The sequence below is a fragment of the Halichoerus grypus genome, chromosome X (genome assembly GCF_964656455.1).
Source record: "Halichoerus grypus chromosome X, mHalGry1.hap1.1, whole genome shotgun sequence".
NCBI lineage: Eukaryota > Metazoa > Chordata > Mammalia > Carnivora > Phocidae > Halichoerus > Halichoerus grypus.
The window spans coordinates 20,429,313-20,456,954 of record NC_135727.1 but is presented as its reverse complement, the minus strand read 5'-3'; the positions used below and the strand labels follow the sequence as shown (position 1 = coordinate 20,456,954).

Here is a 27,642-nt window from a genome sequence, read left to right as displayed (position 1 = left end):
ACAACTGTTCAAAATCTTTGGGATGCATCAAAGGCAGTCCTAAGAGCAAAGTATATAGCAATGCAAGCCTTTCTCAAAAAACAAGAAAGGTCTCAAATATACAACCTAACCCTACACCTAAAGGAGCTGGAGAAAGAACAACAAATAACGCCTAAACCCAGCAGGAGAAGAGAAATAATAAAATCAGAGCAGAAATCAATGAAATAGAAACCAAAAGAACACTAGAACAGATCAACGAAACTAGGAGCTGGTTCTTTGAAAGAATTAACAAGATTGATAAACCCCTGGCCAGACTCATCAAAAAGAAAAGAGAAATGACCCAAATAAATAAAATCATGAACGAAAGAGGAGAGATCACAACCAACACCAAAGAAATACAATTATAAGAACATATTATGAGCAACTAGATGCCAGCAAATTAGTTAATCTGGAAGAAATGGATGCATTCCTAGAGATGTATAAATAACCAAAACTGAACCAGGAAGAAATAGAAAACCTGAACAGACCTATAACCACTAAGGAAATTGAAGCAGTCATCAAAAGTCTCCCATCAAACAAAAGCCCAGGGCCAGATGGCTTCCCAGAGGAATTCTACCAAACATTTAAAGAAGAATTGATACCTATTCTTCTGAAACTGTTCCAAAAAATAGAAATGGAAGAAAAACTTCCAAATTCGTTTTATGAGGCCGTCATTACCTTGATCCCCAAACCAGACAAAGACCCCAGCAAAAAGAATTACAGACCAATATCCTTGATGAATATGGATGCAAAAATTCTCACCAAAATACTAGCCAATAGGATCCAACAGTACATTAAAAGGATTATTCACCACGACCAAGTGGGATTTATCCTTGGGCTGCAAAGTTGGTTCAACATCCACAAATCAATGTGATACAATACATTAACAAAAGAAAGAACAAGAATCATATGATCCTCTCAATAGATGCAGAAAAAGCATTTGACTAAGTACAGAATCCTTTCTTGATCAAAACTCTTCAGAGTATAGGCATAGAGGGTACATACCTCAATATCATAAAAGCCATCTATGAAAAACCCACAGTGAATATCATTCTCAATGGGGAAAACCTGAGAGCTTTCCCCTTAAGGTCAGGAACACGGCAGGGATGTCCACTATCACCACTGCTATTCAAAATAATATTAGAAGTCTTAGCCACAGCAATCAGACAACAAAAAGAAATAAAAGGCATCCAAATTGACAAAGAAGAAGTCAAACTCCCACTCTTTGCAGATGATATGATACTTTATGTGGAAAACCCAAAAGACTACACCCCAAAACTGCTAGAACTCATACAGGAATTCAGTAAAGTGGCAGGATATAAAATCAATGCACAGAAATCAGTGGCATTCCTATACACCAACAAGACAGAAGAAAGAGAAATTAAGGAGTCGATCCCATTTACAATTGCACCCAAAACCATAAGATACCTAGGAATAAGTCTAACCAAAGAGTCAAAGAATCTGTACTCAGAAAACTATAAAATACTCATGGAAGAAATTGAGGAAGACACAAAGAAATGGAAAAACGTTCCATGCTCATGGATTGGAAGAACAAATATTGTGAAGATGTCAATCCTACCCAGAGCAATCTACACATTCATGCAATCCCCATCAAAATACCATCCACTTTTTTCAAAGAAATGGAACAAATAATCCTAAAATTTGTGTGGAACCAGAAAAGACCCCAAATAGCAAGAGGAATGTTGAAAAAGAAAAGCAAAGCTGGTGGCATCACAATTCCAGACTTCAAGCTATATTACAAAGCTGTAATCGTCAAGACAGTATGGTACTGGCACAAAAACAGACACATAGATCAATGGAACAGAACAGAGAGCCCAGAAATGGACCCTCAACTCTATGGTCAACTAATCTTTGACAAAGCAGGAAAGAATGTCCAATGAAAAAAAGACAGTCTCTTCAACAAATGGTGTTGGGAAAATTGAACAGCGACATGCAGAAGAATGAAACTGGACCATTTCCTTACACCACACACAAAAATAGTCTCAAAATGGTTGAAAGACCTAAATGTGAGACAGGAGTCCATCAAAATCATTGAGGAGAACACAGGCAGCAACCTCTTCGACCTCAGCCACAGCAACTTCTTCCTAGAAACATCACCAAAGGCAAGGGAAGCAAGGGCAAAATGAACTACTGGGACTTCATCAAGATAAAAAGCTTTTGCACAGCAAAAGAAACAGTCAAAAAAACAAAAGACAACCAACAGAATGGGAGAAGATATTTGCAAATGACATATCAGATAAAGGGCTAGTATCCAAAATCTATAAAGAACTTATCAAACTCAACACCCAAAGAACAAATGATCGAATCAAGAAATGGGCAGAAGACATAAACTGACATTTTTCCAAAGAAGACATCCAAATGGCCAACAGACACATGAAAAAGTGTTCAACATCACTCGGCATCAGGGAAACTCAAATCAAAACCTCAATGAGATACTACCTCAAAGCAGTCAGAATGGCTAAAATTAACAAGTCAGGAAACAACAGATGTTGGCGGGGATGTGGAGAAAGGGGAACCCTCCCACACTGTTGGTGGGAATGCAAGCTGGTGCAACCACTCTGGAAAACAGTATGGAGGTTCCTCAAAAAGTTGAAAATAGAGCTACCATATGACCCAGCAATTGCACTACTGGGTATTTACCCCAAAGATACAAATGTGGGGATCCGAAGGGGTATGTGCACCCCGATGTTTATAGCAGTGTTGTCCACAATAGCCAAACTATGGAAAGAGCCAAGATGTCCATTGACAGATGAATGGATAAAGAAGATGTGGTGTATATATATACAATGGAATATTATGCAGCCATCAAAAGGAATGAAATCTTGCCATTTGCAATGACGTGGATGCAACTGGAGGGTGTTATGCTGAGCGAAATAAGTCAATCAGAGAAAGACATGTATCATATGATCTCATTGATATAAGGAATTCTTAATCTCAGGAAACAAACTAGGGTTGCTGGAGTGGTGGGTGTGGGAGGGATGGGGTGGCTGGGTGATAGACACTGGGGAGGGTATGTGCTATGGTGAGTGCTGTGAACTGTGTAAGACTGTTGAATCAGAGACCTGTACCTCTGAAACAAATAATACAGTGTATGTTAAAAAAAAAAAAAAGAAGAAGAAGATAGCAGGAAGGGAAAAATGAAGGGGGGGAATCGGAGGAGGAGACGAACCATGTGAGACTATGGACTCTGAGAAACAAACAGAGTTCTAGAGGGGATGGGGGTGGGGGGATGGGTTAGCCGGGTGATGGGAATTAAAGAGGGCACGTACTGAATGGAGCACTGGTTGTTATACACAAACAATGAATCATGGAACACTACATCAAAAACTAATGATGTAATGTATGGTGATTAACATAATAAAATAAAAAAACTAATGATGTATGGTGACTAACACAACATAATAAAATAAAAAATATATAAATAAAAAACAAACAAAAACAATGGTACTAATATTTTCTCTGTATTAGAACTCTTTCAGTTCTGCAAAGATGAGCTAGTTATGCCATCAAGATATCTTTTACTCACAAATACTGAAGGCGTAGCTGATATTACTTATGAGGCATTTCTGTTGTTTCCAGACTCCCTCTAAAATATAAGAATATTGGTTTCATGTATATTTGACACAAAATTTTCTTGTTGGAGCATATGTAATATTTTAAAAAATGAATAATTTATATAAAAACAGGATCTTCTGACTTTTATTATCATTTATTTAATTCTACAAAAAGGGATTTGCCTAACATTTTGTTTTTAAAATATTTTATTAAACATAATTATATTTCTTCATCTTTCTAATCCTTTTCTTCTTGAAGATTACCTAGGATTTTATTAACTGATTTTTCTAAGCCTTTGACTTCTTTCTCCCTCGTTGTAAGTAAACCACAAGCTATATTACATGCTACATTTTATTAAAATAAATGTCACTTTTATTACTTCCTGGACCACCACAAAGGATAGCCCTTTGTGACCCAAATCAATTTACCCATGATAAAAACCCTTAACATTTCCAATACATGTATTATAACACAATTAGATCTGTACTTTATAAGTAAGCCAGAAAAATGACATATGTGGCTTAATTATCAGCCCCAAATAATTAGTTTGGGAGTAAGGAAATGAATTAAGCAGAACATAGCCCAGTTGTTTTAGTAAAAGGGATTAAAACAGGAGCTGAGGTAACTATAAGAGAGGTCAAACATAGATGATAGTGTTAATGATAACAAACTTGTTTAGAGGTAATTCAAAAAATGAACAATTCTGACCACCACCACTAAAAAAATTCACAACTTATTATAAATGTCACATTAATTTTTTAAATCTACCCCTCGCCAGGAACCAAAGGATGTTTGCTTGGTATATTATTTTCTGGCCTAATATAGCGATAAAAGGGTCTGAAAAACAGAACTTTCAGCACTTTTTTTTAAGGGGCTGATTTTCCTCCATTTATCAGGAAGCTGTTCCCCCCCTGCCCAAAGCCATACAATTAGTTCACCTTTTCACAGGGGATAGAGGCTGTGAAGAAAAACGAAATTCATATAGACCTCAAACTTCTCATTTTGGCCCATGGTTTCTGTTTCCTTCCCCATCAGAATCTTCACTAATAGGTAGCAAAACTGGCTGATAAAAGTGTCATTCTCCTATTCCTTCCCTGCCCACCTTCTTGTAAAGTAACTAATGAGCAGTAAAATTACCAAAAGGCAGACAGCAGAATGGAGAATAAAGAATACCAAGGGTATGGAAAATCCACAAACCAGATAATGAGCTCTTTAATAATCAAGATTTTACTTAAACCTCAATTATTTCTAACTTAGACCCATCACTCTATACTTTTCTTTAGCATCTCAAACACAGAATTGCGTTTTATTTTCTAAGCCCCTGCTTGGAGGAATGGTAGTGGGGAGTGATGGCCAAACTTTGGTACCGGGACCACTGTTAGTAGCCTCTTGACAGTCCCTCTATTTATTTCCCTTGTCTGTGGCACCCAAAGTTGTTGCTAACCTTTGTAGGAGCCCTGAACACTAGAAGAGATAGTTGTCAATCAAAGTAGTACTTCTTGTTTCCTTAAGCAGGATGAGTTGATTCACTAGGAGTCAACATTCCAGTAACATCAGTATATTGGCTAATTGCCTTTTAGGAATTAAGTACCAGATTTCCCTCTCAATGCATGTACCAGACTTTAGCTGTAGGGGGATCTGTTCCTTTGCATTCACCTACCATGCTTCTCTTTGATTTTGCTTTAAAGCTTTTTTTTCTCCTCTTACTTCTCATTCCTTAATGTAGTGGGATCTTTGCACAAAAGCACAATCTATCCCCTGCCACTAAGTAGTTGATATCATCTTTAGAATTCATGTCAGTCTACGACAGGCTTCCTGTGATAGCTACTCAACTCAGATCCAGATTCATTTCTCAACTCCATGTTCTCAAATCTGCTATCTTCCCTGCTACATAAACTATTAGTACTTCAATTCCCAGAGATCTCACACTTCCTGGCAAAACTGCCTGTTCCACTACAATGATGGTTTCAAGGCAGCTCTGGACTTCAAAACTACTTTTCCATATTTTCAAAAATGTTCTTTCTACAAATAATGTCATCGATAAAGGGGAAAAAGTTAGCACTTCTGGGAGAAATTTAAGCTGAATGTGGTGGAAGGGTAAGAAATAATAGTCCAGAATTCCTTAACTTAGAGAAAGGTAGCTTCCTAGGGAAGATGTCTGAGATGGTGTCAGTAACTATTCCTTGTGACCATGCCAACACTATTAGCACTTTTCTCCTACCCTGGCTACCCATTCCATACTCTACCTGAATTCCTTTTAGCTTAGAATTATTCCAAGTCATGTTCTGTAAGTACAGTTTCTTTCTCCTAAGCAGATGACATCTTGTCGGCTCACCGTGTCCCCACCCCCAGCACAGGCGTGCACACACACAATTATAATACACTGCAGTACATCATACCACACTGTGTACTCCACAGACACTCAATACATGCCTGAGGACATATTTTATAATGATCCTCTGGACATCTTTCCCTGATAACTCTCTTTCTACCACTCCTTATTCTCATTTCCTTAGAGACATGGAACTGAGGTAGACAGTGAATGGAGTTATTGTTGCCTTCACTTAGGGAGCAATGCCAATGTCAAAACCCGAAACCAAGTTTTATTTTGTGATAACAATTATTGATCCTGCTTGCAGTTGAAGGGGAAGAGAAGAAAACCAAATTGGAAATGTTTATCTCCAAGGCTTTCTTGTAAAGAAACAAGCAGCCCATAATTTGCCACATATCAGTTGCAATAATATGCTTAAGTGATAGAGTTCACATGGACATACTGGTATCTGTTTGCAGGTGACTCCCTTTACCAGACTGGGCAGGTATGGTCTTTGAGTGCATCGTCATTTAAATATAGGATGCTATGGATTACAGCAGACAGAACCAGCAAAGCTATTGCTTTCGTATATACAATCTGGCTGATATTTAACCTTTGTTAGGGGAAGAGGAGCAGTTTACAACCCATCCTGGCAGCAGCCTATAGCACACTTCATTCAAACATTTCTATTGTTACAGAACATCACGACTGTTAATACTGCCCTTGTGTGACTATGTAGGGAATTGCTATCTCTGCCACACTGAAAAAGCACCCTCCATTTCACAGATTCAAATACATTTAACACCCATACAAACTAATTTAAAACAAATAAGGAATGCATGATTACATAAATATTTCTATAAATTCCTGTGGAAAAGAAGAGAAATGAGTGGTCTATAGAATGTTAAAATATGAACAAGCATCATAAGGATTTTTTAAAGAAGTCTTTCTAAATCAGCAAGGGGTACTACAATTTAACTTTTATCGTTAGTAGAGCTAGAGTTCTCCTTCTAGAATTACCAATGACTCACTAAGATATTTTGGGTGAATCAATGAACTGAGTTCATGTTCATGATTTGTATTCTGAAATATCCTAGTGGGGTCCAAGGACTAAAAGAATCTCATTAATTAAAATCCTACACATGGAGTCCAAGATAAAAAACTACCAATACTAAATAGGGCCTTATAGTTTAAAAAGGTATTTTTGTACCATTTCATATTTAATTTTTATAACTCTGGGGGTTGGAGTAGGTAGAGCAATTATTACTTTCTTTTAAAAATGAGAAAATTGGGATTTAAAGATACTAACTTGCCCAATATAGCTTATAAGGCATTGAACTGGTCTAAAGACTGCAAATTTAGTATTCTAGCACCTAACACAGTGCCTGACACAGATGTAATTAATATTTGTTGGCTGAATGAATGAATGAACATATTACACTACCTCCCCTAACTACATTTGCTCATATGCAAAGAGTCCTATAGCTACATTCCAGAGTAGTTGATAAGATCATTTACTTTCTAATAAGGAAGCAAAAAGTCATTGTGAATATTAATGTAGCCATGTATTTTGGTAACATAAGGCCTGTGAGTTGAAAGCATAAGATATTCAGTGTTCAGTCACTGTGAAGTTTGGAATAGAGTTGATGAAAATTTTGTAGGGTGTTTAAAAAATGATGGGCCAATTATCATTATTACTTTCTGGGAGAGGGACCTTTCAGTAAGACTTAATGGGAAAAGTAACATTTAGAAAGCCATTTGAGCTCCCACTATGAAAATAAACAATGCCTGTTAAATTGTTGTACCTTCCATTCATTCATAGTCAAAGAAGTCTTAGAGTTGGGAGGGACTGTGGCAGTCACTTGGACTAACCACTCCCCTCACTGCCATTTTGCTGAGAACTCGGGTGATTGAGAGGGGAAGTGATGGCTCACTAATGGGAGGGAGATCCAGAACTAGACTCCAGCCTCCTTATTGACAGAACTCCTCATGGGAGCAGTTGAGATTCATATCCCCTCTCTAGGTGTCATCCAAAGAGATTTCCTATCCCATAAATTCCTTACCTTAACAAAGGTGACTATCATATAGCCCTACTTGGGAACATATGGTTCCCTTAGATTACAACTTCAGTGGCAGCAGTTTGTATTATAGATAAATGCTCTCCTGGACTTCCCAGATCAGAGTGGTGTGGTAGAACAAAGGCTCTGGAGTCGAACTCTAGCATAACAATCCTGCCTGCCACTTACTGATGGTGTGACTTTGGGCAAGACAATTAACTCCCGGAACATTATTTTCTTTATCTGTAAATGGGGATATTGTCTACTTTATACAACTTTTGAGATAATCCAAGTAAAAGAGAGTCAACAGAAGATCTGATACTGAGCAAAATACTCAGTAAAAATGAGTTACCTTTTACTCACTCTTCCTTGCTTGTAGTTACCTTTGGTACATGAGCTAATACTGGCCTCAGTAAGACATGGGTAACTTTCCTTTCATTCAATTAACCAATATTTACTGAGCAGTTATTACATGCTAGGCTCTGGAAATACAACAGTGACCAAACAGGTAAAAATCCCTGCCCTCATGGAGCTCACATTCTAGTAGCAGATATAGAAAATAAACAAAATAAATAAGTAAAATATATTATATGTCAAATAGTGATAAAGTACTTTGTCCAAATCAGGAAGTACATTAGATTAGGCCTATTAACAAAAGCATTGACCTACTAATGTTCTAGGAAGCATTTGTTGTCTCTTGTCCTCTACTTGTTTTTTTAAGAGTTTGGACAACAAAAGGCTAAGACTTCTTGACATGGCCCTTTCTAATCCTGAGGTGTAAGGAGGAATGAGATAGAATATGAGTAGGTGAGTTGTATATGTGAACAGTTTAGAAAACGGGTCTAGTCTACTGAATTAATAGGAGAGCAGGTTCTAATATTTAGCCATAAAGCTGGAACAAACAAACAAACAAAATGTGCATAAAATCACCACCAATTAGGTATAAAGGGGGGCATATTCAATTTGGAAAGAAATTTCAAAATTTGTAACATCTACAAAGTTCTTAGATATCTGCAACTCATTGTGGCAGGAACGGTAGACCCCAAACTGGCAAATATGATTTGAGTGGGATAGTAAATAGCCTAACAAGACAAAAAAAGCTTTCTGGGAATAACGTATATCATAAGGACCTCTCCTTGATTTGTATTCTCCAAGCACTTGATTTCTATCACCTTACTGAGCTGTGGAATGTATAGGTCTTCATTTTGTCTATTGTTGCTCACTTCACAGAAGACGAGACTAAACTACCAATTTCATATCTCTCAGCACACCATAGAGTACACATTCATGGTAGGCTCCCAATTGCCCTGGTGTATGATATAAAGATCAGTAGGTTTTTAGTTGTTTCTAATTCACTACGGATAGTCAATATATTTTTCAAAATCCTTTGTCCTGGAAGTAAATTGTTATGTCCCTACTGACCAACAAGAAATGGTGATAAAAGTGACACAAGGAGCAAGTGACAATATTCATGAGAGTTTTATTAAGTTTATTAACAGAGCCATACTGCTTTAGTTACCTAAAGATACCAGAAAATTACAGTTGTTTCATCTTTGTTGGTAGCTGCCCTAGCCATTCCATTACAGAGAAGGAGTTGATTTATGTGCAGCTGTTGAAAACACAATGAACCAGTCACCACAATTTTAACAAGAGTTGATGCTGGAATACCCACTTCAGATAGCATCTATAACACTGTCACGAAGAAAGTTGACAGTACACTACCTAAAGTAATGATTCTAGTTCCACACTTGCCAAGATTGGCGTCACTGCTATAGAACTGGGTTCTACTGGAGTAGAAGTGAAAATTCACTCTTTCATCGTCCTTTAAATAAGGCCAAGGCATATGTCCAAGAATGCTGTTTTTTATTTTCTCCTTATGGTATAAACTTTATACCACTTGGACTGGACTAACATGAAGTTTGTTTTGATTCCCACAACCAAGTCACTCCTTGTATTTGTCCCCCTCTTTTCATTCTTTATGTATTAAAATTGTGGGAATTTACAAGGAAGATTATAGTTCTCATTAGGAATGGGGCACATTTTTATTACAAATGAAAATTAAGTCTCCACCTACACAAGAAGTTTACAGAATGTGTATAGTGTGTGTGTGTGTGTGTGTGTGTGTGTGTGTGTGTGTGTTTGGGGAAACTGCAAAACAGATGTAAACAAGTAGACATAATACAATGTGATGAGTATAAACAAAGAGGTCAAAAATGGAGTAAATAATTCTTCCATGACCTCTTCAGTAAGTCATATTTGAGCTGGTTCTTAAAGAATAAGTAAAGCAGATGGGAAGAAGGACCAAGAGAGGAGAGTATTTCAGGCAAAAGGGATTACTGGAGCAGAGGCACAGAATGCAGAGTATGAAAGTAAATTCAAGGAAAAGTTAGTGGTCTTGTGGGGCTTGAGTATAATGTAAAAGCGTACTAAGAAGCAGAACAGCCATGCCTATACTTTTATTTTGCTATGAGACTTGGATGCTATCTGACTTCTTGCATAGTTTCATTAGCATCACCAAGAGGTCTTTTTTTATTTTTATTTATTTATTTATTTATTTGAGAGAGAGAGAGAGCACAGGGGGAGGGGGAGGGAGAGGAAGGGGGAAAGAATCTCAAGCAGACTCTCCTCTGAGTGTGGAGCCCGACATAGGGCTTGATCTCACAACTCTGAGATCATGACCTGAGCCAAAACCAAGAGTCAGACACTTAACTGACTGAGCCATCCAGGTGCCCCATCACCAAGAAGTCTTACACAAGAATACCAGCCACACTAAGATTCTCTAATGAAACCAGGCTACTGACATAGACAAAGGGGCAGAAAAAAATGTGAAATGGAAAGATAATCAGGAAAAAGAAATTGGACAATGGAAAGTAGAGGGATGATCTAAAGATGCACCTGAGACAGTGTTGGGGTATGGCAGCAGACCTTAGGGATAAGATGGTTGTTTCCATTTTTTAAAAAATATTTTATTTATTTGAGAGAGAGAGACAGAGACTGAGAGCATGAGCAGGGGGAGGGGCAGAGAGAGAAGGAGAAGTAGATTTCCCGCTGAGCAGGGAGCCCGATGTAGGGCTCGATCTCAGGACGCTGAGATCATGACCTGAGCTGAAGCCAGACACTTAACCGATCGAGCCACCCAGGCGCCCCAAGATGGTTGTTTCTGAGCCAGAATTTGGGCCCAGAGTATCCACAGCACAGTCAGATTAAAAAAAAAAAAAATCGAGTAATGGCTTTGACTGTAAATCAAGGGATAGTTTTCACATGGAAGTAGGGTGCAAAAGGCATTCATTTGCCAACAGAGATTAGTAGCCATGATAACAGTCATCTTTAAATTGGCAAGAGAAGTGCTTTCTAAGGCAGATACTGCTGATGGATGCATTTGACCAAGATCCACATATTTGATCAGTTTACCTCCATATGGTAGACCTGTTTTTTTTTTTTTAAATCAAAGTAAAAGTATTTTTCTGACTTTTGGAACACAAGACACCAACCAACTTATTCCTTTGGTATTACACATCAGTACCAAGGCTTCCCCTCCAAACACCTATCTTCACTCCTTCTTCCCTTTCTGATCTTCTACAAATTGTTGTTCTTCATTCTTCTTGCCTCTCTTAGATTAGGTCTTCTAAGAGCATTCTTGGGAATTGTTTTAGCACTATTGATGGCCCCAAGGCTCAAAAGGGAGTACAGATGTGTACTAGGAGGCCTCCAAGAAATACTAATAGAGCTCTTAAAAATCTGCATGTCTGAAATTGGGAAAAATCTTTTTTAAAAAAAGATTTTATTTTTCATTTATTTGAGAGAGAAAGAGAGCACACGTGAGAGAGAGAGCACGAGCGGGGGGAGGGGGGCAGAGGGAGCTGGACAAGCAGACTCGCTGCTGAGCGGGGAGGCTGACTGACGCTGCCCGATCCCAGGACCCCGGGATCACGACTGGAGCTGAAGGCAGATGCTCAACTGACTGAGCCACCCAGGTGCTCCTGAAATTGGCAAAATTCTTAATGAATGTTTGAAATCATTAGAATACATCCAAACCATTCCATATACCATAGATCCTTTAGAGCTGGAATAGGACTTAGAGATGACATAATTTCCTCACTTTACATATGAAAAAAATTAGAAGAGAGGTGAAATGACTTGTCCAAGGAATACAGTTATTGATAAAGGAGCTAACACTTACATTTCCTATGAAATTACTTTTTTTTTGTACTGAATGATTTAGTTTCTTTTTTTATTATGGCAAGAAAATATGTAACATAAGATCCACCTTCTCAACAAATTTTTCAATGTACAAGACAGTACTGTTACTTAGTGTACAATATGCACATTCTTGTACAGCAAATCTCTAGAGCTTTTCCATCTTGTACAACTTTTTTTTAAAGATTCATTTATTTATTTTGGAGAGAGAGAGAGAGCATTCAAGAGTGGGGGGAGGGGCAGGGGGGAGAATCTCAAGCAGACTCTGCTGAGCACGGAGCCCTATGTGGGGCTCGAACTCATGACCCTGAGATCGTGACCTGAGCCGAAACCAGGAGTCAGAAGCTCAACCGACTGAGCCACCCAGGCACCCCTCATCTTGTATAACTTTATGTACTTTCTTTAATGGTCTGTTGAAGTTATATTTTTAGTGACTGGAACTCCTGTGCATTTCTAGATAACCAGTATATGTTATATGAAGCCATAGCAATACAATCTTATGTCTTACTTCCAGTTGCTTCATTTTAACTTAATGAGGACTCTAGATTGTATGGGAATGATTACTTTCTTCCACACAGTTTTATATTTAAAGCATAGGGACCTTGATAAATTGTAGTCAATTAAAATAATAAACATCTGTTCAACAGAGGAAGCATAAGCAAAGTTAAAAGACAAGCCATAGGCTGGGAGATGATATTTACAAAGCACAGGAATTAGTATGCAGAATAACCTCCTTCAAATCAATAATAAAAAGACTAACAACCAAATAGAATAATGGGCAGATGATATGAATAGGCAATTCACAGAAGAGAAAACCTATATGGCCAATAAACACATGGAAAGATATTAAACCTCACTTGTAAACAAGAAAATGCATATTAAAACACAGTGAGACATCATTTCATACCCACAAAATTGGCAAAATGTTTTAAATGACAATACTGAGTGCTCAAGGATGTGGAGAAACAGTAACCTTCCTCTACCACTTGTAGAAAGTATAAAGTAGTTGTTATGGACTGAATGTTTTGTGTCCCCCAAAAATTTATATGTTGAAATCCCTACCCTCCCCCAACGTGTTAGTATTAGGAGGTGAGGCCTCTGGGAGGTGATTAGGTCATGAAGGTAGAGCCCTCATGAATGGGATTAGTGTCCTTATAAAAGAGGTCCCTCTGAGCTCTCTAGTCCTCTTTTCTACCATATGTGGATACATAAGTCAGCAATCTGAAACTTGGAAGACAGCCGTTACCAGAACCTGACCATGCTGGCATCCTGATCTCAGAGTTCCAATCTCCAGAACTGTGAGACATAAATTTCTGTTGTTTATAAGCTCCCCAATCTATGGTACTTGTTATAGCAGCCCAAGCTATAAGACGGTGGCATGACAACTTTGAAGAATAACTTGGGTGTGTGTTATAAAGTTGACAGATGCATATGCTCTGCAACCCAGTAATGTCACTTCAAGGTGAAAATCTCACACATACACAGGAGACATGTACAATGATGGAGTACTTTTTGTAATAGTGAAAAATGAGAAAAAAACCTACAAAATTTATCAACAAGGACATGGATAAATGCATTGAGAAACAGTCATTCATAAAATGAAATACTCTACAGCTGTTAAAATGAATAGGCATGGGGGTGTCTGGGTGGCTCAGTCGTTGGGCGTCTGCCTTCGGCTCAGGTCATGATCCCAGGGTCCTGGGATCGAGCCCCGCATTGGGCTCCCTGCTCGGCGGGAGGCCTGCTTCTCCCTCTCCCACTCCCCCTGCTTGTGTTCCCCCTCTCATTGTGTTCTCTCTCTCTCTGTCAAATAAATAAATAAATTCTTAAAAAAATAAAATAAAATAAAATAAAATGAATAGGCATGTATGTACATCAAGACAGATAAATCTCAGAAATATTAATATTGAGGGAAAAATGCAAGTTGCTTAATGATATGTATAGTATGATACAAATTTTGTAAATATTAAAACTGCCAAATACTGTTTCTAGGTGCATACATTTGTACAAATACATGGATGGGAAAGACACCAACTTCAGGATGGTAGTTCTGCTGGGGAGGAAGGGAGGAAAATGTGATCAGGGAGAGGCACAAAGTAAGCGTCAACTGCTCAACCATATTTGTATCCTTAAAGGACTGAAAACAAATGCAGAAAATATTAATGTTTGGTAAATCTGTATGGTGGGTATAACTGTATATACCATGTTCTTCTCTGTATTTGAAGTTTTTCACAATACAATACTTTTATAAAAGAATAGAGAAGTACATTTCCTTTACAACTATCGATGTTCACTTTGATCAAAAACTAAAGTTACCCATATGGTAGAAATTATGTCAACTCTGAGCCCTATTTTGTCACCCATCAGCCTTTGCATTCCAAACTGAAAGAGAGTTGGGCTTAGGTGCCCTTTTTATTTTAAGTAAAGTCCCATACAGAGATAAGCATATGTAATTACATATCATAAACCTTCACTATGTATACTGTCAAGTGCATACCAGGATCACATTTTAAGTCATTCATTTGTTGTTCCTCAAAAAGCAATAGCATCTGCAGACATTAGCTCCGTATTCAAGCCAGTGAGATGACTCACTATGCCCTATTGTTGTTTACCCACCGTGTTCTTTACTTTCAGGTGAACTTTGATGTGCTTGCATTAGGTCCAGACATTAATTGAGAGATTAAACTGTTTTTAGCTTGAGGAAAACACAAGGCAGCAGCCTGATGCTTTGAAATTGTATAGAAAAATTCTTAAAAGTCAACAAGAAATAGTTCAAACATACACAGTTGAAAACTCTTTAGTAGCCAGAGCTCAGTGAGGAAGAAAATCCTAGAAAGTTTGGGAGGGAAATGACCTCAACTGATTTTAGAAAGTGATTTACATGGTCTAAGAAATGGTTTATAAATAAATGGTCATTATCTAAATCACACAGATGAGTGATTTCTGAACCTATGCTAGCATCAGAAAATTATACACGCTTGCTAGGGCTTATATAGATAAAACAGATTTGTGTTGGTGGACACAATTCCCTACTAATAAACTAACCCAGCCAAAATGCAGAAACTCATTAAAAGCATTTAAATTCATGTTAAATGCAAATGTGCAATTATCTGCAATTGTGATAACCAAAATAAACAACACTCAGAACCATAAGAAGGCCCTAATAAAACATTTGAAATTGAGAACTTGACTTTTAGGAGTTAGAAAAGTAATCAAAGAGCAAAATCAGTTCATGCCAAGGTAGGATTTCATTTATATGGTGTATCCAGGAACAGAGCCAATAATCTACAAGGTTTGAAAAGCCATGAATTTCCTCCAAATTTAGGTAGAGGTACCTATAAATGGGCTGATTTCTCAATGTGGATACACACTCCAAAATGCTGCAGAGCTGTGCAGTGATACTGTCCCCTCTGGAATAGTCTTTCCTCCTCATCTTTACGAGGCCACGATGACTCATTCTTCGGGCCTTAGCTATCACTTCCATGGGAAGTCTTTCCATCTTCTCTACCCTCCACATCCCAGGTTCTGTACTCCTGCTTGGTATTCTATTATACTCTGGCAATCACCCATGACAGTACTTAAACTTTATTTTAACTTTCTGTTGTCTCCCTTACTAGACCATAACTCATGAGCCCAGAATCAGTCCTGTCTTGATTCTTAAAAATTTTCATCCAGCAAAGCACAGTATGTGGCACATAGTAGGAACTTGACAAATATTTGCTGAATATATCAATGAGTGGATGGATGGATGCATAGATAGCCAGATATAAGTATATTAATGTGTTGATCAAATTCTACACAGTGCAAGGTAACCATTTTTTAAGAATATATTAAGAAAGAAAAAAAGAAGAAGAAGAATGTAGCAGGAGGGGAAGAATGAAGGGGGGGAATCGGAGGGGGAGAAGAACCATGAGAGACGATGGACTCTGAAAAACAAACTGAGGGTTCTAGAGGGGAGGGGGGTGGGAGGATGGGTTAGCCTGGTGATGGGTATTGGGGAGGGCACGTTCTGCATGGAGCACTGGGTGTTATGCACAAACAATGAATCATGGAACACTATATCTAAAACTAATGATGTAATGTATGGGGATTAACATAACAATAAAAAAATTAAAAAAAAAAAGAATATATTAGATAACATGAGGGTCTGTGTCTGTGTGTTTCTTTAAATGTGATGGTGATGGAGTATACAACGCGTCTGTTTATGGAGAGGGAGGGACTTTCTAAGAACACAAATGCAAGTATGCCTAAATAATTCCTGAGGAGTCATAATTTTTCAGATTTATGTATTTATGCTCAAACTGTTTCCATCCATGTTTCATTTATTCTTACAACCTCCAAGCAAAATAGATAAGGACAGATATTATCATTGTGATTTTTCTGAAGGGGAAATGGATTGAGAAGTGAAGTGAACTTGCCCAACTGCAAATAGTATCACAATAGCCAAGCTGATGCTCCAGCCACTAGAATGGTGTATTCCAGTAAGATCACAAGTACTATCACAATCTTTCTAGAGCTGGAGCAAGAGATATAAGCAAATATCTGAGACAGAAAGAAAGCCCTTAATTCATAGTGACTAATCTGCTTTTTGCAGGCTCTTGTAAAGGAAATTTAGCTTCTGAGTTTAAGTTACTTATTTAATTAGCATATACAAGGGGATATTAGGACTGGGATGGAAGTTTACTTTTCGTTTAAGTTGATAAAGTCTTGCATTAACATTGGTCATTCAGTTCAGTAGAAGAAATCAGCAGGCTGATAAGATGAAATGCATTTAACAAGAATGACCAAGATTTCAGCTAGAAGAATTAAATATGATATTTTTCTGAACTATAATTGATAAGGAAAAAAGTTGAGTCTGATTCATCTTCATAATTAATTGCATGTGGAAAATAACATTGAGATTAAAACATCGATATTAATTGAGCTCCTTTTTTAGCCTTATAAATGAATACTGGTTTGAATATTGGTACATGAAAGCATTGGAATGAGCTACTCTCCTCCATACTTCTTTTCTTTAAAAAAAAAAAAAATCAGTACAACTCAGTAGGGTGTTTTCAAATATAGGAAGCAAAGTAGGTGCTGCTTCCAAAGCAGTTTTCTGAGGGTCAGATATGAATGAGATTTTATTACACTTTCAGCCTCACATGATGCCTTTCTATCAAGGAGCTCAAGGACCTCACAGGAACAGCCACTTCCCTGGAGCTTGATCAGCAGGGATCCGTGGAAGGTGTCATTGTCCAGAAGTGAAAGGCAATAGTAACCTTCTCAGACAGAGTGGAGGAGATCAGGCATACTATTTTCTTGGGCTCTAGTAACCTGTTCTCACTGGCAGACAATATTCAAATTCTAAAGGAAGATTTCAATGTTAAAAAGAAATCTATGTGTTTACAATATTTATTGTAACAAATAACAATGTGCACCCCTTTATTCTAGCCCTTCTAGCTTTACCCCGTCCCTAATGTACTGGCTGATACTGCTTTTTCTTTAGGTCTTTCTCTCCGATGGGCTACTTTCTGCTCCTCTGTGCTTCAGGAAAATAACAAGTAACAGGGACAAAAGTTGCCTATACCTTAAGAACTGACATAACAAGGTAAATATTAGGGCAGGGTACCATAATCATAATAATTGCTTTGATAAATGCCTACCGAATGCCAAGCCCTATACTATCACGTACACTATCATGCACTATCTCATTTCATTTTCTCCCACAAACTATCAGATAAATATTTCTATTGTTCTCATTTTGTAGAAGAGGAATTTGAATATCAGCTCATTAATTTATTTACCCAAGATCTCACAGCTAAGTAAATGGCAAGCTCAGGATTTAAACCAAGGCTCATCTGGCCCCAGAATCATTTTTCTGTGCCATACTGCCAACCTGAAACAAAATGATGTACTCTAAATATGATGTCAGGTGGTATGCATGCCTGCAAGCAGAAGAGATTCCAAGCTTTCAGACATTTTATGGCTGAAGGGATGATGTAGAACTAGAACTTATTGGGGGTAATGGCTAACATTTGTTGAGGGCACAGTACAGGCGCTGTTCTAAGAGTGTCACATGCATTGACTCATTTAATCCTTACAGCAATCCTACTAAGTAAAATGTGTGGTATTGTAATGCCCATTGCAAAGATGAAAAAACTGGCACTGAAAGGTAAAATGACTTACTCAAGGTCACACAGCTGGGAAGTGGTGGAGCTAGAATCCAAATCCAAGCGGTCTGGCTCCAGAGTATACACGCTTAATCACAACACTATATTAATGAGAAATTGGTTGAGATTAGGAATTGTCCCAAGGAAAAAAAGTAATCACACAGTTTTAGAGCCAGAAAGAACCTTAAAGATTATTTGGTCCAAACTTCTTATCTTACCAATGAGAAAAGGGAGGCAGAGCAAGTTTAACAGACTTGCCTGAAGTCACATGGTTTGCAAGTAGCTTGAGACTGCATTACAGCCCAGGTCCTCTCTCAACCTTAGTCATGCGTTCATTCCATTCTACCACATTATGCTCTCCCAGATACATTCATATGGCAAAATAGGAGTTGAATTCAGTTAAACTACCTTTTGTGGGCCTGCACCTGAGCTACTGAACATGACTGCAGAAAATTCACATAGCTGAGTTGATGGGCTTTACTTTCATGTCAAGTATTCATGATCACAAGCCTCAATTGAGCACTCATTTCTGCCCCGAAATGCTACTTCTGCATTAAACTTACTTTCCCATTCTTCAAAGTGACCATGATATATCTTCACCTGTCTCCTCAATCCTTCCACATCTTTCCCACTCCTCTCCCACTTCCTGCTTTTAGTTGACCTTCTCATACTTTGTGGAGAAAACAAAAGCTATCAGAAAGAGCTCTCTCATTTTCCCATCACCAAATCTACACACTGACCTACATCTTTATCTATTCTTTCTCTTCTGTCTTGTTGAAATGGAAGGAGTGTCCCCCAATGCCATCATCTCTTGCCTGCTCAAAGACTTTGCTCCTGCTGATACTCCTTTTCTTCTGCATCATCACCTTTCCCCTTTCTACTGGATATCAACCTTGACTTCTACTCTTTCAACATTTCCAATTTCCCAACCATCAGTAAATCCTGCCTTTTGATTCTAACTTCAGAATCCATGTTGAATTTCTCCATTTCTCTTCATCTTTGCTAACATCATTTTTAAAAAAGATTTATTTATTTATTTGAGAGAGAGAGAGCAAGCAGGGGGGAGAGGAAGAGAGAGAGGGAGAGAGAGAATCTTGAGCAGACTCCCCACAGAGCACGGAGCCCAATGCAGGGCTCGATCTCATGACCCTGAGATCATGACCTGAGCTGAAATCAAGGGTCAGATGCTCAACCGACTGAGCCACCCAGGCGCCCCATTGCTAATATCATTTTTATCCAAGTCAGCATTTTCTCTTACCTAGACTCCTGCAATAAATAGCCTAATTAGCTGTTGTGCTTCCATTCTTGTCCACCTTTCACTCACTCTCCACACGCAGCCAAAGTAGTCTTTACAAAAAATATAAAACAATTCATATGATTCCTATGCTTAAAACCTTTCTATGGATTCCCACTGCTTTTAGAATAAAATCCAAACTTCTTAAGGCCTATAAACCTTGCATGACATGGCACCATTTACCTCTCCCAACCTTATTTCATGCCATATTCCCTTTCACTTAACTATGGTGGGTTTCCCTCTGTTCCTGCAACACACCTAGCCTTTCTTGACTTAACCTGTGCTTGCTGTTTCCCAGGCTATTTGTGTGACAGACACCTTCTCTTCATCATACCTCAGCTTGAAATGCATCTTTTCAAAGAAACCTTCCTTCCATGATATCTAAGTAGGTCCTGCCATTTTTTTTCCTCAACTGTAGCTGTCTGTCCTCGCACTTACCACCATCAGTAAGAATTTTATATATGTACTCATTTATTTCTGTTCACTTGTCTGCCTCAAAGTTCAATGGGGGCAGGGACCTTGGTATATATATATATATATACATATATATATATATATATGTATATATATATATATATATATTTGTTTTACTGTTGTATTTCCAATATCTAACAGAGTATCTGGCACCAAGCAGGTGCTCAATACATTTTTGCTGAATTATGAAATGAATTAATTAATCCCTGTATCTCATTGAAAAATACCTGAAACAATGATCAAATGGGGAGAGACAGAGTCCTTAGAATAAACCAAAAAAAGGAAGAAGTCAAGAAGGCAAGAGTCCTTCTTTAGGTCCTCCACAATCACTAACACATTGCTAGCAAATAAAGATACCCTCAATGGGGGAAAATAATTCTGACTTCTCTAGGAAAAGAATCTGGCTGGTTTCATGATCCCAAACATTTTGCCAAACTGTAATCAGCAGGTTCTGATCTCCTTCGTGATGATCTCTTTCTGAATGAAAGAAAAAAAATAATCTGCAAAGTCAACCCAGATGAGGGACAGGACCTTGAGGATGATAACTGTTTAAGGCTCTCTTTGTCAAATATGCTCCTTCTCACTATATATGCTTGCACAGAAAGCGGGAGTTACATTTTACTTGGTTATTTTTACCTTGAGTCATTTATTCCTCTGCTAAGTAATTTATCGATTCTTCAACATCAATTTAGAGCTGGAGTTTACAGTACTCCCATCAGAAACCTTATGGTGCTCAAAATAAATGTCTTGCCTGAACAATACCATGTCAGTTGTTGAAGATATAACTCAGGTAAACAAATGTACCTAAAGGTAGAAACTAAATATAGATATCCGCTTATACATACACAGTTGGGATGTGACCTTTCTAAGAACAAAAAATAAGAGAAAAAATCTGTAATATACAGAAAATTCAGTAGTATAAGGAGTCTAATAAGGAAAATGACAGAATTCACTCTAGCATACTACCTCTCACTAATGTTCTATAACAGTTATTTTAGACAGGAAGCACAAGGTTGCCAAAAGTTCTTGTTCTACATTTCCTGTACTAGTTTCACATCCTACACATCTATCCTATTATTAAAAATATTGTCCATGATATTTTGCATAGAGTGGGAGCCTCCCAAATCTCCAAAATCTGCCTATAAACCTTTTGGGATTCAAATTCCAACTTTCACCCTGTAGAAAGCATATCTGCCTACACACACCACCCCCTTCTAGCAAAACGTTGGTTATGCTCAAATGCTTTGGGATTAGGAGTGAGGAAGTCTTGAATTACATATCTAAGTATAGCCTATTAACTGATGGGCCAGAGAAACACAAGAAAGACACAAATGTTTTAACAGTTTCACCCCAAGTGTAAGTATTCAGGTATATCATGACACATATAGAGAGCACAAAATTTCCTTTTCACCCTAGAAGGAAAGGAGGTGTTAAACTTTCTTGAGTTTTAGCACTGCACATTTAAAAGAACTGCTTTATATGTTGATTTGGAGTTGCAACTCAGATGAGTTGCTTAGGGGATTCCCCGAAATGCACCAGAATGCAGGCATATATAAAATTATAATTACTTTCCATTCCTTTTCTCCAATTTCCTCATAATTGTTCATCCTGATATAGCCCTGTGTTCTTTAAGGGACTATGGAAAAGGGCCCAGCACACTGGGTGGTCTTTCAAAACTGCATAACCAGGAAGGGTCATTCATTCAACAAATATTTATTGAGTGCCTGCTAGGTGCTAGGCACTGTTCTAGAAGCTGGCATAACAAGCCCATAGGGGGGTTGCACAGGTTCAAATGAGCTTGAGAGAGTAACTGGAGAGAAGGCTTTCTGATTTCTAAGGCTGTTCCTTTTTTGTTTTTTGTTTTTTTTTAAGATTTTATTTATTTATTTGACAGAGAGAGACATAGCGAGAGAGGGAACACAAGCAGGGGGAGAAGGAGAGGGAGAAGCAGGCTTCCCCGCGGAGCAGGGAGCCCGATGTGGGGCTCGATCCCAGGACCCTGGGATCACGACCTGAGCCAAAGGCAGACGCCTACCAACTGAGCCACCCAGGCGCCCCCCTTTTTTGTTTTTAATCAGGCAATGGAACAGCAATCATAGGCTGTCCATAGCAGGTAAGATATCAAATGGGGAGCCTCTTCCTCAGGACAACCTGACTTTGGCCTCCCTCCTTTCTAATCCCAGCATAGCACAGCCCAGGACCCAGGGAAAGGAGATCTGAAAAATGAGGGCAATTTTGTTCTGAGTAACTAAGGCAAATGGAACCCTCTCTAAAGGGAGCCCTCCAAATCATCCCTGCCCTGAGCCTGGGTCTCCACAGCCATTTGCTTTACATCTTGGGTTTAAGGTACTTCTTTACCTTTTCCTCCCCATTACTCCAATGCAGCACAATCAGTCAGGTCACATATATAATGATCTTTACTCTGGTAGAAGGAAAGCTTAAATTTCTATACAGATCATTCATTCATTCATTCAACAAATATTTAGCGAGGACCTACTGTGAACCAAGAATGGCTCTTGGTGCTGGGGATATAGCAGTAAACAAACAGATGATCAGTCCTACTCTGATGGAGTTTACAATTTAAATGGGGGTTGTTAAGGTAAGTTGCAGTCAATTTTGCAATAACCACGTAGCTTAATACTGCTTTAAGTGATTACACAGTCCCTTCTTGTTCCTCCTTTCTCTAGTTTCTACTCTAGAGCCCAACCTTTGCACCTATGTGTTCTTGCTGCTTCTGATGTTTCTGTACTCCGCTTCTACTCCTAGGTCCAGCCTAAATGCTTGCTCTCTTTCAGCTGCCACCACTGCCCTCTCAGGTCCTCAGGCATACTCCCAGTAGTTGTGACTATCTCTAATGAACAGAGCTCTCCTTGCAATGGGACCCCATCTTTCTTAGATCCCAGTGACATCAATTTGACCAAAATCACCAGGATATTCACTGGGCTCTGGCTTCTCATCTTGGGAATCTCTGATTAGCCTTTCCTTAGCGTCTTAGTTGAGCCTCCAGCTCCATGTACGAATCCTTGTTTTCCTTTATTCTTCTGTAACCTTTTCTTTTCGTTTACTTTGTACCTCTATTTTTTCCTGACAAATATTTCTCAACCAAGTTGAGAAAGGAAGATAGTTGAGAATATGAAACAGCACAGCCCAATTTAAATAAATCTATTTGTTTAAAAAAATCTGGATTGTCAAAGATAATTTGAAAAAGAAAGCTTCTGGGGCCAGGTACCATGTCTTCATGACTCTGATCTCATATATACACGGTTGCTTCCTGTGGAATTTCCGCAAGCTGTTCTTTAAAATAATTGTGCTGTGTGTTTCTGGGTTCTTATGGGGGTTTAACATTTTGAAACTACAGGAGCAAACAGGAAAATCTTAAAATGTGATTACTCAGTAGTCAAATAAAATGTTATAAGAAATTTCCCCATTTTTTTCCTACCCTCCAATTTTTTCCTTCCCAACTGAAATAGAAAACAAGTTGAAAATATTTCAGTCCAAACAGTAATTTTATGAAAAAGATAAGCACCTAGGAACAGAGGCTTATAACGAAAGTGTCTCCTCCACCACAGAGCAACACTAATGTAATTCAATAAAGTTTATAAGACCATTTCTGCCAATCAAAATCTAGAAAAGACAATTTCCTGTTTGTGGAAATAGATGTGATACTGAACAGAACCAACTTAGGTTGCAATTAACTTAGCAAAAACCCGATACACTAGACTCAGGTTAGCTAAAACAATTTTGCTGCATTTAACACATTTGCATACTAGTTTAATAAAATTAAGATTTCCAAGAGAATTCTTATCCTTGGGAGTGGGGAGGGAGAAATGAATGAATTATGTAGAAAAAAGCTATATAGTAAAAATAGCAACCATTCACTGAGAGTTTACTATGTTTAGGGCACTATGCAAAGTGCTTTATATACATTTTCTCATTTGATTCTCACCATAATTTTAACAGGTGGGTGTTATTATTTCAGTTTTACAGATGAGGCAACTGAAGCTCAGAGATTAAGTTAGAAGTGTAAATTCACACAAGTAATAAGGGGTAAAATTCAGACCCAGATCTACTCTTACCTGTTAGGTTATGTTGCCACTCATGGAATATATAACAGACATATCTATATAATATATACTTATATATAAGATATATGTATATTTATAACAGATAAATCCTAAGTGAAATAGCTAGGCATGAAGCATCATGACCTAGCAGAAAAAGCACTTGATCAGGAGTCCTGAGACCTGGGTTCTACTCTAGGCTCTGACACTAATTAGTTGTATGGCTTCAGATGAGTCATTCAACATCTCTGGGCTTCAGTTTCCCCATTTTATAACAAGGATATCAAGCTAGAAGTTCTAGAGCATCCCATTTAGCCCTGCCATTCTATTACTCTACTGATATAAGTTATGTCATATGTATTACCACAAATGTTTCGCCTTTGGGGATAATGTACACTGAAAGCAACTTGAGGAATAGATTCTGCTAAAAAGTGTACCCCTGACATAAGCAGACCTGCTAGAAAGAGGGAGAGGATTTCAAAAGAAACACCTTTTTTGTGATTGCAAATGGTGCTGCCAGCACAGTCTTTGAACTCTCCTTCACCATCAGCCAAAGAGAGGCTTCAGTTAATCTTCACTAAAGATGACAGTCTGCAAGTATTTTGGACCTCCAGGTCGAGGCTAAGTTGGCAAGAACTAAATGGAGAGAAAACCATTTTACAGGGTCACTGCTAAGCCCAGAATCATGGAATTTCTGAAGAAAGTGTTTATGGGTGACTAAATCAAAGGCCTCAGTTAGGTCAATAAAAATGGTTCTAATAATATAAGCCTCATACATTGTTTCTGAAATATCATTGGTGCTTTTAGTAAAGTTAAATTGAGACACAGGCTAGCTGTGAAACATAAGTAGACCACAGTTAGTGAATTCCCTTCTCTAGGGGATTGAGCATTTGGGAATTTTATAAAAACTTCATATAACTTTGGCAAGACACATTGGATCACAATCAGTGTAGATGGACCCTGATTTTTGATCCTTTGTACAATACACAATGTCAAATTGATTAGTGAGTCTCCAGAAAGAATGGACACATTTAAAGACTCAGTTGGCTTTCTACAGGGATTCCAGCCAGTTTGAGGAGCAACTGATTGAAAAGTCTTAAGTTTTGGGGCGCCTGGGTGGCTCAGTTGGTTAAGCGACTGCCTTCGGCTCAGGTCATGATCCTGGAGTCCCTGGATCGAGTCCCGCATCGGGCTCCCTGCTCGGCAGGGAGCCTGCTTCTCCCTCTGACCCTCCCCCCCTCTCATGTGCTCTCTCTCTCTCATTCTCTCTGTCTCAAATAAATAAAATCTTTAAAAAAATAAAAAAAAAAAATAAAAAAAAAAAAAAAAAAAAGAAAAGTCTTAAGTTTTTATGTTTGTATTTCTCCAGAGTAGCTCTTGACTAGCTTCTCTCTGCCCCTTTGCCTTCCCAGGTGACAACCCGCTGTCATCTCTGCCATAGGAAGTAGTGATAAGCCATACTCCTAGCTGCCTTTCCAATTCTCTCAAGAGCCATTGAGCAAAGGAGGATAATGATAGTGTCTTCTCACTTCTACCACTGACAGTAATGGAATTCCTAAAAAGCTCATTTTTCTCATAAAATATTTTAGAAAGGTAGCCAAAGAAAGGTAAAGGAGGGCTGAGGGAGAGAGAGAGAAAGGGTTAGTTAGCTGTTATTTTCCTCATGGCATGGTATATTTGTATTTTTAAACTAAATAAAACCCTTTGTGCTCTAGGTGAGAATGCTATATGAATCACAGATGGCTTTTGTAATTGGCCAATATTAGAAATACAAAGGTGTCTGAATGAATAGACAAATGACATTATCATAAGATTGGAAAGGGAAGAACCATATGGCAAGTTAATGCAAGGAATTATTAAGATAAAGTGAAAGAGTTGGAATTTGAAAGTGGGTACTAAATTCATTTGGATTATAAACTGTTGTAATTAGAAAAGAGAACCCTGGAGGCTAATCAATTTTCATTAATGGATTTCTTTTGACCTTGTCCAGTGATTTCTAAATTTGTTTTTGCAACAAACCCTTGATATGGCTTCTCTCCATTTGATGGACCAGGGCATTAACTTATACTTCATCTGTGCCAATAGCTAATCTACATAGTAACAGAAATAAAGCCTGTCCAACTGTGAGCTCTGAGTATCCAACTAAGTCCACAAAAGGCCTAGAAAGGGCATGGCTGCTCACTAACCAGTAGATGTACCAACTTCGATTCATATAATTTTAGAGTTGAAATGGGTCTTTGAGTTTATCTTACTCTTAACATGTATTATTACTCTTAACTCTGTATTAGGAGGTACGGTCATAGGGTTGTATGAGGATGAAAGGAGGTGTGTGCAAAGTGCCTAGTACACAGTAGGTACTTAAAAATACATCAGTTTCCTTCCTATTCTCCATGCCCAAGTTTTCTCTTTTCCAGGCACAAAGTCCCAGTTTCTAACCTTCCTTAATATGGTAGGTTTCCCAGCCCCTGACCATCTTTGTTTTATTCTAGTTTGTCAAGTGTTTTTCTTAAGATGTAGTACCTGGGATAGAAAGCATTATTCCAGAGGTGTGACCGACGTATGCCATGCAGAGTAGAGTGGGACTTCAATCTTAAAGTTCTTTAATCTTGGGAAGATACAGCTCAGCTAAAGGCATATGTGGGCAAGGCAGGGGTTAGGTCTATTCTCTTATCACCATGATTCCTTTTGCTCATTGATTTCCTTTTTCCTGGCCCACAGGCTAATGAGTGATCGATTCCAACAAAACTTCAAGTTACTTATTGAATCAGAGCAGTTGTACTGGCCAGATCCAGTAGCTCTTTCCTGGGACTCTGCTTTCTTAGCAGGTGATGCATAATAATGCAGCGAATCTAATTCCTGCCACATATACTGATGGGCATTACTGCCAAAGTGTCTCTTCCAATCCATTTTGTGTGGTTGCTTTCCTAAGTAACTTATTGAATTAAAAATATAATAATTTTAATCTTGTTGGTTAGTACCAATTAAGCATGTTAGAGAGGTAGAGTGTATGCTTTGAAAGTATAAGGCTGGAGTTCAGTTTCCACCTTTCCAATTTTCTGGAGGCAGTACAGAATTCTGAGAAGATCACTAAGCAAGAGTCACAGAACTAGAGATAGTGCACTGTATACATCACTAACTTAATATATGATCCTAAGTCATTTAACCTATTTGGATCATAGTTTCCTCCTCTGTAAAAGGAGAGGGTTGTATTAAACAAATTGGAGTGTCTCTTCTGGATCTAAAAATATATAGTTCTATTCTGTGCCTTATTAATTAAAAAATTATATTTTCCTGTACCAAAACTTTTTAATCCAGTTATTGCTAAGGAACAGTCCAAACAAAATAGGATTTTTAAACAACTTTTGTAATTTAAATAGAGAACTGAAATAGTTGAACATTTCTTCTCCCAACCTCTTGCTTATGTAATTTTAAAGCAGTTAATGAAATTGTGTTTTACAAAGATTATTGTTATATAGCCAAGCTGAAGGGGAGAGCTCAATGT

General features: G+C 38.1%; 1 protein-coding gene across 9 annotated transcripts in view; it reads right to left on the bottom strand.

The window, feature by feature from the left end:
• ENOX2 (ecto-NOX disulfide-thiol exchanger 2) overlaps positions 1 to 27,642 on the bottom strand; it is a 286,156-nt gene that overhangs the window by 194,992 nt on the left and 63,522 nt on the right. For 6 of the 9 annotated variants that reach the window (XM_078065152.1, XM_078065146.1, XM_078065150.1 and 3 more), the window contains exon 3: positions 18,328 to 18,412. The exons of the other annotated variants lie outside the window; for them this stretch is intronic. The gene's annotated coding sequence lies outside the window, so the exon portion shown is untranslated. The remainder of the gene's footprint in view (positions 1 to 18,327; positions 18,413 to 27,642) is intronic. 9 annotated transcript variants of the gene reach the window in all.